Below are 17818 nucleotides of genomic sequence, written 5' to 3'. Positions count from 1 at the left end.
TCCTGCAGTTCATGAGTTCAAGCCCCACTTTGGGTTTTCTGTCTCTCTGCTGCTCATGTACACATACTCTGTTTCAAAAATAAACATTAAAAATTTTTTTTGATAAAAAAATAAAGAAACGTTATGTTTAGAGGAGTTTTTGGTTCACAGAAAAATTGAGCAGAAAGAACAGAGGCTCCCAGATGCCCTCTGCCCCGCCAGCGTGTGTAGTCCCTCACATCAGCACTCCTCACTGAGTGGTGCATTTGTCACACCTGATGCACCTACGTCGGCACACCGTCACCCCAGACCCACAGTGCCCATCGGGGCTCACTCTTGATGCTGTATATTCTGTACATTGGGACAAACGTATAATGACATGTATCTGCCATTTGAACGTCATACAGAGTATTTTCACTGCCCTGAAAATCTTGTGTGCTCTGCCTATTCATCCTTCCCTCCAGTCTTATTTGCTGTCTGCATGGCTTTGCCTTTTCCAGAATGTCCTGTAGTTGGAGTCATGCAGTATGTAGCTTTTTCAGATTGGCTTCTTTCACTTAACAATATGCCGCCAAGTTTCCTCCATGTCTTCACAGTTTATCTACTTACCAACTAAAGGGCACCTTGAGGGTTTGTTTTTCTCACATGACAAAGTTCACAGGTAGGCACCCCTCTGTCTTTTCATTCTGCCATGTTGGCCTCCACCCTTCTAGCAGCAAGATGGCCTCCTCCCCTCCAGGTGTCATACCTGCAGGCCAGGAAGGAAAAGAAGGGAAGGCCAAAGGGACAGAGGGCAAAGGGTTTTCTTCCAGTGAAGATTTTACCTTTTAAGTCAGGACGTGGAGCCCTCGTCAGGGACATCTAATCTTCATCTTGTTGTCCAGGACTCTGGCCACTTGTAGCTGCAAGGGAGGCTGGGAAATCAGACCCTGTAGCTTTCCCTTCTCTGGTAGGTGGTGTTATGGTTGAATTATGTCTCTTCAAAATTCATATGCTGGAGTCCTAACCCCAATACCTCAGAATGTGGCTATATTTGGAGATAGGTAATTACCTTGACCTTTAAAGGTAGTTAACTTGAAATAAGATCATCAGGGTAAGCCCTAATCCAGTCTGACTGCGGTCCTTACAAGGAGAGGAGATTAGGACAGGCACACATGGAGAGGGAAGACCATGTGAAGATACAGGGGAAAGACAGCCATCTCCAAGCCAAAGAGAGAGGCCTCCGAGGAAGCCAACCCTGCCAGCACCTCGAGCTAAACTTTCCAGGCTCCAGAATTGTGAGAAAAGCATTTTCTGTTAAGTCACCCGGTCTGTGGTATTTTGTTGTGGCGGCCCCAGCAAACAAATGCAGAAGGTAAAGGGGAAGCGGTTGAGAATAGCTTTGGGGGGGCCAGTCTGCAATGCTTGCCACAGGTGGATTCTCTTGTCATCCCATTTTACAGTCAGGGTCAGTAACAAGTTCAGTGCTACATGGCAGTCTAGTATAATGATCAGAGTTTTGACTCAGACCTTCTGGGTTTGAATCCCAGCTCCACCTCTGACAATTCTGTGCAACTTTGATCAAATTGCTTCTGGCCCCCGAGCCTCAATTTCACCATCTATAAAATGGGGATGACAATAGCTCTGGTCTCCCAGGGCTGATATGAGTTACAAATGAGGTGAACTATGGGAGTTATCTACAGAGCGCGCCCAGGGTGTAACAATTGTTGAGTCTGTGCTCATGGAGCTGCATTGGAGCCAAATCTGTCTGATTCCCAGGCCTGGCATTCTGTTCCCCTGGGAAGGTGGCCAGATCAGAGCAACACAAAAACGGCTGGGACTTATGTCCCCATGATCCACTCATTGTGTCTGTCCCCACAGCCTGAAGGGCTTCCACTGTGCTCTCTCTGCTCAGAGAGGGCCCCTCTTCCCTGGCACACTCACATCTGGAGTGGGGGGCTAAGCAGAAGCCCGAGGCCCTCTCATTCTCCCAGCTCTTGGGTCCAACTCTTGGAAGCTGGGGGCCCCGACTGCTAGATCACCTGGAGCCAGGCTTGGCAACAGGCTCTGGCATTGAGAGGAGACAACATGAAAGTAGACGATGTGCCCACTTGGAACTAAACACCTACAAGGCTGTCTGGGGCTGGGGGTGCATCGCCTGGCAGAGGAGGGGGGGCGTCACCTGGCAGAGGAGAGGGGAGGTGTAGCTGCTGGCCTGCAGAAGACCCCTGAGATACTGCAGCCAAAGGTAGAGAAAGCCCAGGTAGGGGCATCTGGGCGGTTCAGTTGGTTAACTGTCCAACGCTTGATTCCAGCTCAGGTCATGACCTCACAATTCATAGGTTCAAGTCCCACATCGGGGGATTCTGTCTTGCCCTCTCTTTCTGCTCCTTTCGTGCTTTTTCTCTTTCTCTCCTGCCCCCGGCTCTCTCTCAAAATAAATAAATAAATAAACCTTAAAAAATGAAAGGAAAGGCCTAGATAGACATGTCCAGAAAGGAGATATGCCCAATAGGACTGGGTAAGTGAGAATTTTTGGTGGTGCAGATCCTCAGACACATTCTCCACCCTGGCCTTGTCCTTGGCTGGTCCCTAAAAGTACTGCTTCCAGTTCAGTGGTGCAGCTGCTGTGGAAAACAGTCCGGCAGCTCCTCAAAACATTAAAAATAGAATTCCCATATAGTCTAGCAGTTCCCTTCTATTATAGCCAAAAGAATCGCAAGCAGGGACTCAAACAGATATTTCTACACCCATTTTCACAGCAGCATTATACAATAGCCAAAAGGTAGAAGCATCCTAAGTGTCCACCAACAGAGGAAGGGGTAAGCAATTGTGGTCTATTCGTATGTAGAATATTATACAGCCTTCAAAAGGAAGGCAGTTGTGACAAATGCTATAATATGGATGAATCTTGAAGACAGTAAGACGAGTATAATAAGCCAGTCATAAAAGGAAAGATCCTATATGATTCTGCTGTGTCGTGCAGTACAGTTGTCACCCAAAGGAGTCCTATTCATAGCAACAGAAGGTAGGATGGTGGTTGCCAGGCGCTGAAGAGTCAGTGTTTTATGGGTACTGAGTTTCAGTTTTGTAAGATGGAAGTCCTGGAGGTGGGTGGTAGTGATGACTGCACAACTAATGCCATTCAGCTGTACGCTTAAAAATGGTCGAGAATGGTAAATTTTATGTCATGTGTATTTTACTACAATAAAAATACTACTGCTTTCGTCCCCGCCGCTGCTACTGATAATACTAGTGATGATAAATGATGCTGCATGCATACTTAACACAGAATACCTCATGTAATCCTCCCGATAACCCTAAGTAGATACTGTTATTAAGTAGGGAAGGACTGTGCTGAGGTTCAGAGAGGTTGATACATTTGTCCAGGGCCACACAGCTAGCAAATGGCTGAACTGAGCCTTGAACACACAGGTCTGTCTGTCCAAAACCCAGCCTCTCAGCCATACCTGCACTGCCCCAGACTTTGATTAAAGCAGGGTTGGACTTGACACTACTGACATTTTGGGTTGGTCATGTAGCAGCATTCCTGGTCTCCCTCCACGAGATGCCAGTGACACACACTTCCCACCCCTCAAAGGGAGATGGCCAGAAATGTCTCCAGACATTACATGTCCCCCAGAGGGAGAATCACCCCAGTTAAACCCACTGGTGTTATGGGGGCCTCCTGGCCGCATGGAGGATATCGGACAGTTGCCGTCGCTCTCACCAAGGTAGACTCGCCAGCGTGCAGGTAGCAGAAATTCCGGCTGCTGCTCACAAGCTTGCAAGAGCCCACTTTTTAATGCTACATCGGTGGCTGGAAATTAGCCTGTGCACAAAAGATTACTGGGGCTGGGGGTGGGGCATAAATGCTTTCTTTGCTGTTAAAAAGATTGTTTCACAGGACAGCCCCCACTGCCTGCACCCCCTCATAAATTACCCAGACAGCTTGAACATCCCTTTTGGCATAATGCTGAGCCCACTCTTCCTTGTAGCTTGAGCATTGTTCATTTGCAAGATGGTTCATATTAGGAAAATGTCCACGCACGCTTGTGTGTGTCCATACATGGTCCATACATACACATAGTGGAATTGGAGCCTTTCATTGAAAGGCTTTGTTGGATAAATAAAGTGGTAGAATAGGATCCTATTTCTGAGAAAAATTCTCCCTTTGAATGTACATGTCAGTTGATATGTAGAGAAAACCACAGAGTGGACCAGTGGTTTTGTTCTATCTGTAGCCCCAGTGCCATAGCACACAGTAGGTGCTTAATCGTTACTGATAGCTGAATCAGAGTGGAAGGGTTGGGCTGTCAAACTTCCTTCTTTGTGTGCTTTTCCATCATTGAATTTTTTATAAGGAGCATATATTAACATGGTGGCTAAAGGGGAAAAAAAAACTTCCCCCAAAGAAAGGAAATTAAAACAATAAAAATCATGACTTGAGCTTGCTTAGCTCTTCTCTTCCTTCTACGGAGCTCGGAACCCGCGTGCCCATCTTGCCTGAGCCGTGGAACAATCTTGTGCTCTGTGGTCCTCATTTAGTCCTGCCTGATAACATCGGACCCCTGAAGAAAGCTGCTCTGTATTTATTTCTCTCACTTCGGTTTTTCCCTTGGGCTTTTAAAGGGGGACTAAACCTTCAGGCACTGGGTGTGGACAAGAAGGCAGTTAGAGAAGGCGTTGGGCCCTGGAAAATTCAGTCTTGCTGCTGCCTCAGGTGGGAGGCCTGAGGGCCGGACCAAGTGACCTTTTGGTGGGGGAGGGAGCTTCCATTCCTGTGACTTACTCTGTGGCTTCAAGATCTTCCAGAGCTGCCCAAGCACTCGGAGGAGGTTGGGAGCATCTGGAGGTCAGAGAGGAAGAACAGGGAATAGATGGGGGGCCGGGTAGGGAGTAAGTTTCAGGACCCCAAGGAAGAGGGGTATGCCATCGTTGTGTGCAGTGATGGAAGAGAGTGCAGAAACACCCCCCACCGCAGCCCCAGCCTTCTGGTTTCTAAATATCCCGAAAGCCTTTGAGTTTGTACAGTTGCATCTCAGATGTTTTTTAAAGTTTACAACTGACCCGATTTGTAGAAAAAGATAAACACCCTTCCTATGTTTGGAGTCATATGTAATTTTTATCTCTTGACCTTTAAATGTAAGCAGCAGTAAAATGAAGAACTATTGCAGTCATTTAACACTCTGGCTGTACTAACTGGTTCCTGCCTGAGAACCGTGGTTTTAAATTGGCTAATGCAGAATACTTGCAGAGCTAATAATAATTCAGATTACTCCTGTCAGCTATTCCGGTTTCATGGGTAATTTAGTAGTTGAATAAATTTTTAAAAAAATTCATTCGTTACCATGCACTGTTATGAATCAGTAGATGGTTTACCATTGGCAGCAGTAACTGTAAGAAGATTTAAATTGCTACTGAAAAGGATTTGAGTGAAGGTAATGTTTTATAATGTTCTAAGCCATATGCACTACTTTCAGGCCTCATCAGTTTTACATTGATTCCTAGTGAAGTGTTTAATTGCATCATGAATGCAATATAATTCAGTTCTTTCTGCTAATATGGTATATATCTCAAAGTGATATACAGCACTGACAGGGAGAATTCTCAGTTTCGTCCCGATTTGGGAGGGCAGTGAGAATTGGGCGCCTACTGGATGCATGGAGAGCAGGCGGCAGAGGGGGAGGCTACAGCCTGGTGCCATCTTGCTAAGACTGGGTGGGGGGTGTCATGAGCATGTGCGGGGAGGGGGAAGCTGTGCTGTTCACCAACTCTCAATGCTGTCGGCCAGCCAGAGAGGCGTCTGGTGCTGTAGGCCTTCCCTAGGAGGGCAGGGAGATCTCTTAATGGACTCAGAAGTCACAGAAGGCTGGCCAGACCCACTCCGGCCGTCAAGTGCTCGTGGATTTCACCTGGCCATCTCATTGGCCATTTCTAAGTAGTTATCAGGAATTGGGCTTTCTGGAGCACCTGGTGCCTTAGTCGGTTAAGCGTCCAACTCTTGATTTCGGCTCAGGTCGTGATTGTACAGTTGGTGAGTTCAAGCTCCACATCGGGCTCTGGGCTGACAGTGTGGAACTTGCTTGGGATTCCCTGTCTCCCTCGCTCTCTGCCCCTCCCACACTTGCACACTTGCTCATGTTTGCCAGCTTTCTCTCTTCTCTCTCAAAATAAATAAATAAACATTAAAAAAATAATTAACACACATTAGCCTCAGCTAATATTGGCGGCTGCTTTCAGCTGGGAACCACCTGATACCTTGGTTCTGAATTCTTTTAAAGTATGTTTCAGCACATTCATCTGCTCTGGCTGCCATAACCAAGTATCACAGCCCGGGTGGCTTTAACGACAGAAGTTTATTTTCTCACAGTTCTGGAGCTTGAGATCAAGGTGTCAACAGCATTGGTGGCTTCTGAGGGCTCTCTCTCCTTGGCTTGCAGGTGGCCATCTTCGTGGTCACCAGGCAGTTCTCCGATGCATATCTGTGTCCAGATTTCCCCTCTCTGTAAGGGCACCAGTCATATTGGACTAGGGACCTCAATTTAACTTGATCACCTCTATAAAGACCCTGTCTCCAGATAAGGTCACATTCTGAGGTCACATTCTGAGGGTTAGGACTCCAACACAGGAATTTGGGAAGACACAGTTCAGCCCCATAACACCCTGTTATGTTCTCTCTGTAGAGAGAATGCTTGTGTGAGTGTGCATGCATACCTGTTTGTGTGTGTGTGTGTGTGTGTGTGTGTGTGTGTGTGTGTGTGAGAGACTGTGGCAGGGTGGCTGAGGGCTCTCAGTGAAGGGAATAAGGAAACAGCGCTAACTGCGCTCTAATCAGAAGGCTCTTTCTGTCAACCCCTATGAATGATGTGCAAGTCAGACTTGCTTGTCACGTCAATCCCTTCTCCAGCAGGACCTTAAAATCAGAGTTCATGCATTTTCAGATATCTGATTGTCGTGCAGCCACAAAGCAAAAGCCCAGGACCCGGGGCTCCCCCCTCAGCCTGGCGCCTCGATGTAATCAGAGCCTCCTTTTTATCCCCACTCTCGAGGAAGGCCAGCCAGGCCACCTTTTTGATCATCGTAACCTTGACGAAGAAGAATAATTTATCCGTGCCCCCGGACGAGGAAATTGCAAAATATTATTTATGAAGGTGAGCCGACACGTCGTAATTCTGGCCCTGCATTTCTGGATGTGGCTGGCCAAGATGGGGAGATGTGGGTGATCTTTGATAATGAAATGGGACGGTGTACCCATGAGATAGAGGTGTGGGAGGAGCAGGGACCAGGCATCCCACAAGAGAGATTTCAGGGAATGAGAATTATTCCAGAAGCTGACCCACACTGCCCTTGCATGGACTCCCAGGTCAGAAGCGGGAGGAGAAAGTCTCCAGGATATAGAGGGGCTGGTGTGAGGGGTGATACCGCACAGCGCTGTGGGCAGGGAAAGGCATGGGGGCCTTCTTTTGAGGATGTAGCCTTAGTTTGGGGAACTTGGGAGGTTTGCAGTGCAGTGGTTATGAGCCCTGGCTTTGGAGCTAGCCAGCCTTGAGTGTGAGTCCTGGCTTTCTGTGGCTTTCTTTGTAGTTTGTGACATCGAGCAAGTTAGGTCACTTTTCTGAACCTCAGCTTGTTCATCTGTACAACAGGATTAATAACACATCAACCTAAGCGTTGCCTCGGGAATGACATGAGACAACACAGGTAAAATGTAATCTGCTCAGTGGGTCTGACTCCTCACCTGACAGCAGTTGAGTGTCTAAGAATGCAGGTCTGGAGCCAGATAGTCTGGGCTGGCCTCCGGCGCTTAGACCTTAGACCAGTCCCTTCATCTCGCTGAACCTCCATTTTCCTCATCTGTCAGATGGACACAAAATTGGTTACAATTTCCTAGGGTCCTCTTGAGAGTTGAGTGAATGAATGGAAGGAGAGCATTTAACGGTGCCTGTCTCATAGTAAATGCTCAGTAAATGTTGGCCATTAATACAAGTTCCTAGGACACAGTTCTTGGCAGTCTTCCTTCTGAGAAGCCGTTCCCAACCTTGACTCGGATTTAGAGGCAGCCTGTCTCCCATCTGCCAATGCTGTCCTGTCGAGCAACATGCTTAATTTAAAAATTCGAATGGATTTGCATTCCTTATGATTTGAAAAAGTCTTCTGAGCACTGCAAAGTGCCCCATAGGGGGCAGAATGTATGTTCCCAGGGGGAACCACCCCATCTGTCCCCCACAGGGGAGATGGCAGACCCCAGTGCCTCTGACTGCCCAGCTCACAAACCGGATGTGGCAACTAAGCACCACGACTCACAGGCATCAGCCCTGGGAAGTTCAGCCCGGTAAATGTTTTGCAGCCTCTCAGCAATTTGGGGTTCTACCGAATTAGCGTTTGGTATTGAATTAGTATTCATTTTCTCTAATATGATATAAAAGCATAATCACATTAGTGACTTTTATAGCATATTAGATTATACATTTGGAACACGTCCCCGCCTGAAGCAGCTTTAGGCAAAAAAAAAAAAAAAAAAAAAAAAAAAAAAAAAAAAAAAAAAAAAAGAAGCCCCGCCAACAACAATAACAAGCAAACCATCTTCCACTCTGGCTCGCAAGCCTGGGCTTTTCCAGCTGGGCTGCAGCAACCTGGATAGAAAATTCTCTGCTCTCTGCCTCCTGGTCCCTACAGAGAAAGAATTTTCATTCCACCGCCTGATTTGTGAAGCATTGAATTTAAGACCTTAATAGTCGTTCCAAATGAATGTTTCCTTAATCCCGGGGCAGAAACGCAGGCTGTGGTTGAGATGTAATTAATAGCACTAATTACTCTTCCTTCCCTCCATCCACTTTTCCTCCTGCCAGCATGCCCGTTCCCCAAGAAACCTGGCAGGAACACCAGAAATATTCACCTTTTGCTCCAGGATGTCCCTGGACAGGGACACCAGGGCTCACCCCAATCATGGCTCTCTGTTTTGGAATATTTTCCTTCTGCCTCCCAGTGGTTCCTCTAGTTCTGGGACTCCTGGCCCTTCCAGAAGTTTAGATTTTTTAGGACCTGTATCCAGCCATCGTGGTGACCCAGCCTGTTGTGAAGGGTGGTGTCCTAAGGAGGGAGCAGCACATGGCCTGACTTGCCTGAGCATTTTTCTCTGGAATGTAGTCTCTTTGATGCTTTGGTTCAAATACAGATGAAGTTGCTCACAGACTCCCCAAGGTGCCTGCCATCAGACACCCGAGCTGAGGGGACCCCATCAGCAGCCCTGTTGGGGCTTAGCCTCGCCAACCATTTTTCACTACAAAGAACAAAGGACTAAATTTTTTTCCCTACATATAAGGAAAGCAAGTAAGCTGGTCAGGAGGGCTAAAATGAATTAGTTATACATTGCCTCATTCCCAAATAATTGAAGGTGGGTAGGCTCACTGGATAGGCTTTGAATGTAGGTTGTATCTTGCATGTGGACTCTGAGAATTCGGCAGCAGCTTCCTGGAATGTCACATTGAGAGTCTTAGACCATATTCTGGATCAGCAAAGGAGAGTCTCATTCAAGCTATAAACATTTGATGTGCCAGGCACTGCTCTAGGCACCAGTGCCACTGCCTCCAACTGGGTAGCCTAGCCAAAATCCTTCCCCTAAAGGATTCACATTCCAGTTGGGAGAAGCTGACAATAGATACCAGTAAGGCCTCATGACCTCATGCAGGGCTTGTGACAGGAGAGAGTTGGCACATCCTATTCTAATTGCAATGGAAAGCCATTGGAGGATTTTTAATAGGGAAGTGCCAGTTTTTGGCTTATGTTTAAAAGATAAAAGCTTTTTAAAAAAGTCACTCTGGGAAAAGAGACAGAGGGAGAAGCTAGAAGGTCGGGTTCAAGGTTTTTGAGCAAGGTGTCTGAGCAAGGAATGGTGGAAGATGAGTAATAATTGATTTGATTTGAGCTCTACTGTAGAGATCCAGCTGACCAAATGGGCAATCCATTAGTAATGTCTGCCACAGACATGAGAGGTGACAGTGACCACATGAATGGTATATTTGCCATCTCTACCCTATAAGTCATTTTTAGGCTGGTGAAGGGAACTGGAGAGGATGAAACGGTCACTCAGGGATAGTAATTCATGGCTTTAATAAGAGCGATATTCTAGGAGATGCTTTGGAAGGGGAATATTCACTGGCTGTCCATGCAGACATTATGAGGAACTGAGGGGTTAGAAGCCATATTGTCCTAACCTGAGATTGTTCAGGGATCAGTAAAGCAAATGGGATCTTCAGAAGACAGATATGAGACCAAATCCCTGTAGAGATGTACAAAGGACCAACATGATTCCATTGAGACACAATCAAGGAGTTTCAAAGAGAAGATGCTAGGCAGAAGCCATCAGTGGAACTGGTTAGTAAGAAAACAGGTTTTCATTATCTCAGGTGAAAACAGAGGATCAGGGACAATCCCTTCTTCTCTCCACCCTACAAACAGGAGGGACTCAGCATGGTTGGGGGGAGCAGGGAGAGGAATAGCAAATGACCAACTGGAAGCCCCTTCTCGGACTCCTCCCCTTCACCCTCCTCCTCCCCACTCCTCCTCTAAAGCTCTGTCTTCCCTAAGATCAGACACTTGGAGAAAGTCGTGATTGGGCAGGGTGAGAAATCAGCTCGGCATCGGGCAGGGACCTGGATTTGGGGAGGGAAGAGCCAGTTGAAAAGCCTGGAGCACCCACATGAAGATGCCTCAAGACCGCGGTGTGGGGGCCCTGTGAATCTTGTTACAAAATATTTTTAAGTCCCCCAGAATAAGGGAAATTTTGTGAGATTATGATATTGAACAGGGCTCTATGTGTAATATATAACTTTCTATTTTTAAAAATGGTATGAGGACAGACTGTGATTACAGGCCAGTCTCTTCAGCATCCATTCCTAGGAAGATTCTAGCAAAAACTGTTAAACTACAATCTCTGTCCTTGTGCCCTCGATTCTCACAGCCGGCTGTGTGGCTTCAGGAACATCCAGCCCTAGACAAACTTAATTTCCTTCTTTGACACACGGGCTGGCCATGAAGATAGAGGGCACAGGAAATGGGACCGACATGAGGCCTCCACCCTAGCCCCTTACCCGCAGGCCCGGAGGGAGCCATACAGACCCTCGGCTGTCAAACCCAGCTGGTGTTTGGACCCCTCGCTTCTACCCAGAAAGGTGTTGACAGCACCCACCTGAACCCAGCCTGGCCTCTCAAGCAGAATGCTGGGCCAGCATGGAGAACCCCTGGAGTATCCTATTTTAAAATACTAATTTCCAAAGATATGTTACTTTATAAACAACATACACGTAATCTTTTAAACTGAGACATTAGAGCTGAGCATAGAGTGAATGGTGAATCTCCTGACTTGTAGCCCCCTTTTGTCTGCTCCACATCAATTTATTTTTCCAGGACACTTTAACCATAGGTAAGCATACAAGTGTAGCCCTCTTATTAAAATAGAAAAGAGATTAGGGGATCATTCCTTCCTCTCTTTGGTACTTGTAAAGTGCCTACTGTATCCCGGGTGCCGAGAATATAGCAATGAACAAAAGGAAAATGGTCTCTCCTGACACAAACAGTCTAGGAGGGGGCTGGGGGGACATGAGAAGCATGTGAACAAACAGGACAAAAGAATCACAAACTGTGGTCCTAGAAAGCAGATCAACAGCATGCCGTGGGAGAGCAGCAGGGGAAGGGGGTATTAAATGGATCATGAGATACAAGGAGTCTGCCTTGGAAAAGAGGTGTGCGTCTGGATGGGAGATGTGTTTGGTGTCTGGGGGTGTGGGATGTGTCTGGGTGCATGTGTTTTTATCTCCGCGTGTGAGTGGGTGCCTCTTTACCTCCGTGAATATCGCATGTCTGGGTCTGTTTGTGTGTCTGCGTGTGTACACATGTGTGGCTCTTATCAGAGAGGATTGCTCCAGGACTGAGAGCTCATGTGACCAGAGCCAGTGGGGGCTGGGAGTGCAGGGGGAGAGCAGGGCTACACCTGGCTGTCCGGGCTCCTTAGCCACACGGGCAGTCTGGGTTTTTGACTCCGCACCCACAGAACTGACAGAAGGCCATCCAACAGCATTATTGGGGACCCCTCTGGAACAGTATTATGGGGGCAAGCATGTGGCCCAGTGGGGTCTGGGTGGAGGTGGAGAATGGTTTGGGCTTCACTCAAAGTGGAGGTGATGGGGTTCACTGGTAGTGATTTAATGTGGCAGAATGAAATGAAAGGAAATGCCTCCCAGACTCCTGGCCTAGCGTCTGGATGGGTGTATAACGGTTTCCTGAGATGGGGAAGATGCTGGGAGAAAGAGTGGGGAGAGCCAGGAGCCCAGGGTTCCTTCTTGGCCAGGGGAGATCTGAGATGGCCTCCCAGAGGATGCCAGTTCTGCAGGGGTGGGCCATTGGAGCTGAGTCCCGGGGGCTGGAAGTGAGTCCTGGCCATGTCCAGGGACCAGGCAGACTGCCTTTCCCTGACTCTGAGGCCCTGAGCAGAGCACCGAAGGCCCCCCATCAGTTATGTCAGCACAGCCCTGGGGGCACTGATGCAAGGAACACATTAGAAAGATGTCTGCTCTGGGGACCGGGCCCCAAACCTTAGCAGCAGGGAGCCGTTTGGAGCTGGGGTGTTTGCAAGCCTGGCTCTCCTAGAATCAGGTCTGTGGGACACTGGATCCACTCCCCGGGGGCTGGACCAGGCTTCCCAGAGGCCAGCTGCTGCCACCCTTAGCTCGGAAAGTAAAGGCACATCCCATTGCTAAGGTGATCATCTCTTGTGTGCCTTGGTCGAAGGTAATCTTTAAAAGCTCAAGCTGATGGTTGGGTGTTCATGCTGTTATGTAACATGCACCTCCCTCAAATCTTGTTAAGACCTCGGCACTTTACTCATATGATGTAAGAAGAAGAAGAAAAAAAACTAAAGCTGCTGAGCATTTTACTGTGTCAGTCCTAACCACCCACAGGCTGTTTATCTTCACAGCAACCCCTAGAGGCAAGTTCTGCAATGATTCCCATTGTACCGATCGGGAAACTGAGGCTCAGAGAAGTAGTGGTTGCACAGCAGTGTAGCGTACACAGGATTTGAAACTAAGGCAGTCTGACTGCAAAGCCTGTTTTCTTACTTTGGCTGTGCCAAACGCTTGCCATAAGTTATCCCTTAAAGTCCCAGGTACTCTTCAATGGGAGGGAGTGTTACCATTGTACCTGTTTTGCAGAGGGGAAGTTGAGGATCAGAGAGAGGAAACACGTAGGTCAGTATCACACAGCTGCTAAGTGGCAGCACCAGAATTTGAACCCAAGAATATAAGAAGCCCTGAACTTTCTTTTGAATATGAGACATGCTCCTGACCACCAACCCCTGCGTCCCTCTACTGGCAGTGAAGGTCTCTGTCCCCGCAGCCCAAAGTGTCCCAGTGACCCACTGAGGGCAGGAGACGAGACTCCATCCTTGGGGATGCTTCAGCAACTTGGTAGGCAGCGCTTTACAAATGAACGAGGAGCATCAGAGATTCATGGGCTCCTCAGATTTCTGCAGTGGGACCTGGTGAGACTCCATCTCAAGAGAGGTGAGTTTATCACTGCAGTTTCAGCCGGAGCCCTTGCTGGACCAGGGCTGGCACTCGTGTTGCACTTACGTGGCGTTAAAGCCCCTGCTTCTAGGACATGAAGTCTCAGCCACTCATGGGGTCCGGGCTGCTCTGTCCACTGGGAGACCCCAGAGGTTCACTGGGACAGTTCTCTCCATCACAACACCAAGGGGACAGTGCTAAACGGCGCATGAGCAGTGGGAGTCCTGTGTGGGAGTCACCATTTGCTTTAGCATTTATGCTTCAGAAAATACTGTGCACGCATGTGTGTGTGTTTCTTGAACCAGTAGTTGGAAAATCACACCCGATTTAGAAAAAAACTTCCTACTGAAGCTTCCAGAAGACCCTTGTTTGATTAGCAGAGCTGCTAAGAGTATGGGATTTGAGGTCATGCTGCTGAATTCACAACCCAGCTCTGCTGCTTGGGGCTGCCTGACCCTGAGCTTGACTGCTCTTAACCTCTTCAGGTTTTAGTTTTCCCACCTCACTGCACTGTTGGAAGAAACGGACGAGCACCTAGAACGGCACCTGGTATGCACGGTGTTCTCAGCTTATGTTAGCTAACTGTTACTGCTGTCGCTATTGCAGATGGGCCGCGTGGTTTCTGTTTCAACTACTAATTCTGCCCTTGTAACAGGAAAGCAACCGTGGACAATACGTACATGCGTGGATTGGTTGCAATCCAATAAAACTTCCCTGTGACTTATGTATGAACATGGCGGGGAGAAAAGTCCTTTTTCCTCTGGGAGAATGTGACCCTGGGGAAGCCAGCCCTGGTGAGAAAGAAGGAGAGCAGCTCAGAGGGAAGCAGGGCTAAGAGAGAGAAATCAAACCCTGCCAATATTGTTTGAGCTGCTGGATCTAGCCATGCCTGAAGCTACTCCTGCATTGTTCAGATGGGTGAGCAACAGTTTCCCTTTTATGATCAAGCCATGTAGAGCTGGGATTCTGCTGCTTACAACCGAGAGTCCTAAATTATGTAAGCCTCTGCCCCAGTCAGGTGTAACTATTTACCCACTCGTATCTACTGACTCACTCACACTCTTGCCTGCCAGGATCAAGTTTATGATACTACCCAAGAGCATCCTTTAGTCACAAATATATAACTTTCTTTTCCTGTAGGGGCTTAAATAGTTTCATTTTCAAGATTACATAATCCTTAGCAGGTAGATGACTCGATTTTCATGAACTTTAGTCCTCTCCTATTAAATGAAGTGAATCACTGGACCAGTGATTAGGGTGGGTTGAAAGGGTTAATATTTATAAATGCTTGGGACGGTCCCTTGTACATACTAAGTAGTCCCTAAGTGTCTGCTGCTGCTGCTACCGGGAAGCGGGGCTCGCAGACTCTGGGCATTTTCCTGACGGGTGAGGGAGACTATCAGGCAGGGATTGGGTCTTCCCATGTTCCCAGGACCCGTGCAGGCCTGGTAGTGAGTGGGCACTGGGTATTTGTTGAATCTGTGTGCTGTTCTAACAAGACAAGGCGGTCACGGAGAGTGGAAGTGAGAGGCCCACATGGACTGTGGCAAGCTCTGCAGTGTCGGTGACTAGGACTCAAGCTGGAATTGCTTTGGGGATTTATTAAACCTTGAGACGTGGAGGAATGTTAGGGGTCCCACAAGCCATTTAGGGATTTGAGTGTTTGGGATTTAGACCTTAGCTACTTAAAGAGTGATCCACCATGGACCGGTACCAGCCTCGCCTGAATGCCTGTTTAGAAATGCAGGGACTCGGCCCCACACTGGACCTCTGGAATCAGAATCTGACTTGGACAAGATCCTGAGGGATTCTTGTGTGCATTCAAGTTTGAGATGTGGAGGGGACATGCAGATGCTGCAGACAGGGCCCCTCTGTCCTGAGGGGCTGCATATGGAGGTGAGGATGTGGGGGATGTGGCCTGTCAGCTGTTTTATTAGGAAACATGCTGGCCTCTGCCCTTTGGCACAGTGGGTCACCCCTGCCCAGACAGTGGGCAGTAAGTGGGCTCTGACATTGCCACACGGTGCTTTGAGAAAACTGCCACCATGAGAAAGGTGCCCAACTTCACTTCTTAAAAGTAAAATGAAAGTAAAGTTCTATTTTCTGCTTGTCCCTCACTCGAACAGTCCCTGCTTTGTAGGCTTGCTAACTGTGCGAATCAGTGGTACCCAGCTTGCGATATCATATATGATAGGATTTCTTTTTCCTGTTTCTCTTTGATCAACTTAAAATCCTGATGAAATGTGGATGACTTTTAAAAGTCTTCTAAAGGTGTCTGGCTGTCCATGGTGGGGAGGTCATGGCAGGGGCAGGGGGGACACAGTGGGCAGGACCACAGAAGGGTCCGCAGAACCAGAGCAGAGAGGCCTCACCTGGAAAGTAGCCTCCAGACTGAACAGAGGTGGGCACAGCTCTGAGGGCGAGGACACACACTCACTGTCACTTGTCTTTACCAAAAAGTGAGTGTTGTGCTAACAAGGGTGGGGGCCCGGGCCAAGTGCAGAGAGCAGGCTTTGAAGTACACACGACCTCAATCCGAATCATAGTGCTGCTGCAGCCCACTGACCATATCATCTCAGGCAAGGGCATTTGTGTCTGAGCCTTGCTGTTCTTGTCTAGAAGATGGGGCTAAAATAGCACTGACCTCACAGGGGACGTGGAGTCAGCGAACGTAGTGATGACCAAAGCTGGCTGACAAGAACCAGCTGTTCTGCCCAGCTCCACGTGTAGTGTGATGTCACAGTGGGAGAATTTACACCACGGAAATGGTGCACATCACAACTTCTCCTTTTTTCCCCCCGGAGAACTGGTTGTTAAGCATTTACCAGCATACTACTTGTTAAATGATAACACGTATTTGAACTGCTATGCCCAATGCGTGGTACTAGTGGTTATTAATTGCTCTATTACTATTATTAATTATAGGACCATGGGGCACCTGCATAGCTCAGTCAGTTAAGGGTCCGACTTTGGCTCAGGCCATGATCTCATGGTCTGGGAGTTCCAGCCCTGCATGGGGCTCTGTGCTAACACCTCAGAGCCTGGAGCCTCCTTCAGATTCTGTCTCTGTCTCTGCTCCTCCCCTGCTTGTGCGCTCTCTCTCGCTCTCTCTCTCTCTCTCTCTCTGTGTCAAAAATAAACATTAAAAAACTTAATTATAGGACCATAACATTACTAATATTATATAAAGTGGTTTTCATGATTGGACATTCCATGTGTTGATTCTGCATTTATTTTAACTGCTTGGAGGCCTTTTCTGCTAGTTGTCTGGGCCCTAGCCCCATCCTGGATAGCTGATATTATTAGTTAGCTGAGTTCCAGATAGATGAAGTATCTTACAGATACCCCACATGAGCATTTATTGAGCATGGACTCAATGCCAGGTGTTAGGAAAGCACTTTTGCTTATATGATCTCATTTAATCCCCCAGCAACTCTGTGAGGCAGAAACTGTTATAGATTGCACTGTGTGGGCACAGATGGGGCTCAGAGAAGTTAGGTGACTTGCCCCAGGTTGCACAGCTGCTCGGTTCGAGGCACCGGGCTTTGAACCTGTGCATTTAACTCTTGAGGATGTAATTTCAGCAGGTGGACCTGGTGGTTAAATATGGAGGGGACAGTGCTTGGGTCCTTGGGATGTGGACCCTCCTCCTTGCAGGGAGGCTTTGGGGATGGGGGTGAAGAGTGGTCAGGGTCAAAAAGTCCTGACCATGTCGTCCACTTGGCTGATGGCAAACAGTCCGATTTTACTAGATGTGTACAGGCTGGGTTCTGATTGGCAAGGGGATGTCTCTGTTGGAAAGGAATCTTGGCCACTTGCCCCTTGGCAGCAGGTTCTTGGCTACCACATGGGCTGCCGTTCGGAGGCAGTGAGAATTACCCGGCAACCTTGCCTGGGATGGTTTGCAGTGGGCCAGGGGCTGTGCCAGTCTCTTGGCCAGGCTGGCAGAGAGAGCACGAAGGCGAGCGCGGTCACTGAGAGCCCCCACTCAGCTGCTTTGCTGTTCTTCTGCCTCCGTCTCCATCTCTTGCCCACCCTCAGCCTCTCCCCCTGCCAGGGCTTCAGAAGCCAGTAATATGACAGGTGGTTTGGCGACAAGAGAAGTGACATCCCCTATCCCCACAGGCCTGCATTCCCTCAGCTCTACTACAACTTGAGGCCGTTTGCCTCACGGCTCCCAGAGTCCCTGAAGATGGAGTCCAGACTCCTTGGTGTAGCTGGAGGGCTCCTCATGGGATGACCTCTGCCTCCGGTCCTTCATCCCGTCTCCGCAGGAGAGACCCAGCCTTTTGTTT

General features: G+C 48.3%; 1 protein-coding gene, 1 long non-coding RNA gene and 1 other non-coding gene across 5 annotated transcripts in view; 2 read left to right on the top strand and 1 right to left on the bottom strand.

The window, feature by feature from the left end:
- Positions 1–17818, top strand: part of CUX2 (cut like homeobox 2) — a 273824-nt gene that overhangs the window by 114339 nt on the left and 141667 nt on the right. The gene's annotated exons all lie outside the window — the stretch shown is intronic.
- Positions 6299–16253, bottom strand: LOC115277830. Of its 2 annotated transcripts, XR_003902534.1 has the most exons (4): positions 16168–16242; positions 14204–14314; positions 7700–7815; positions 6299–6464 (listed from the first exon to the last, which is right to left on the bottom strand). It is a non-coding gene; the product is annotated as an uncharacterized LOC115277830 (long non-coding RNA). The 2 variants fall into 2 exon arrangements; XR_003902533.1 differs by lacking the exon at positions 14204–14314 and having other exon boundaries at positions 16168–16253.
- LOC115278590 lies at positions 12751–12850 on the top strand. Its single transcript, XR_003902994.1, has one exon. It is a non-coding gene; the product is annotated as a small nucleolar RNA U13 (small nucleolar RNA).

This window comes from Suricata suricatta, chromosome 14 (genome assembly GCF_006229205.1).
Source record: "Suricata suricatta isolate VVHF042 chromosome 14, meerkat_22Aug2017_6uvM2_HiC, whole genome shotgun sequence".
Lineage (NCBI taxonomy): Eukaryota > Metazoa > Chordata > Mammalia > Carnivora > Herpestidae > Suricata > Suricata suricatta.
This window is presented reverse-complemented; position numbering and strand designations above follow the sequence as displayed.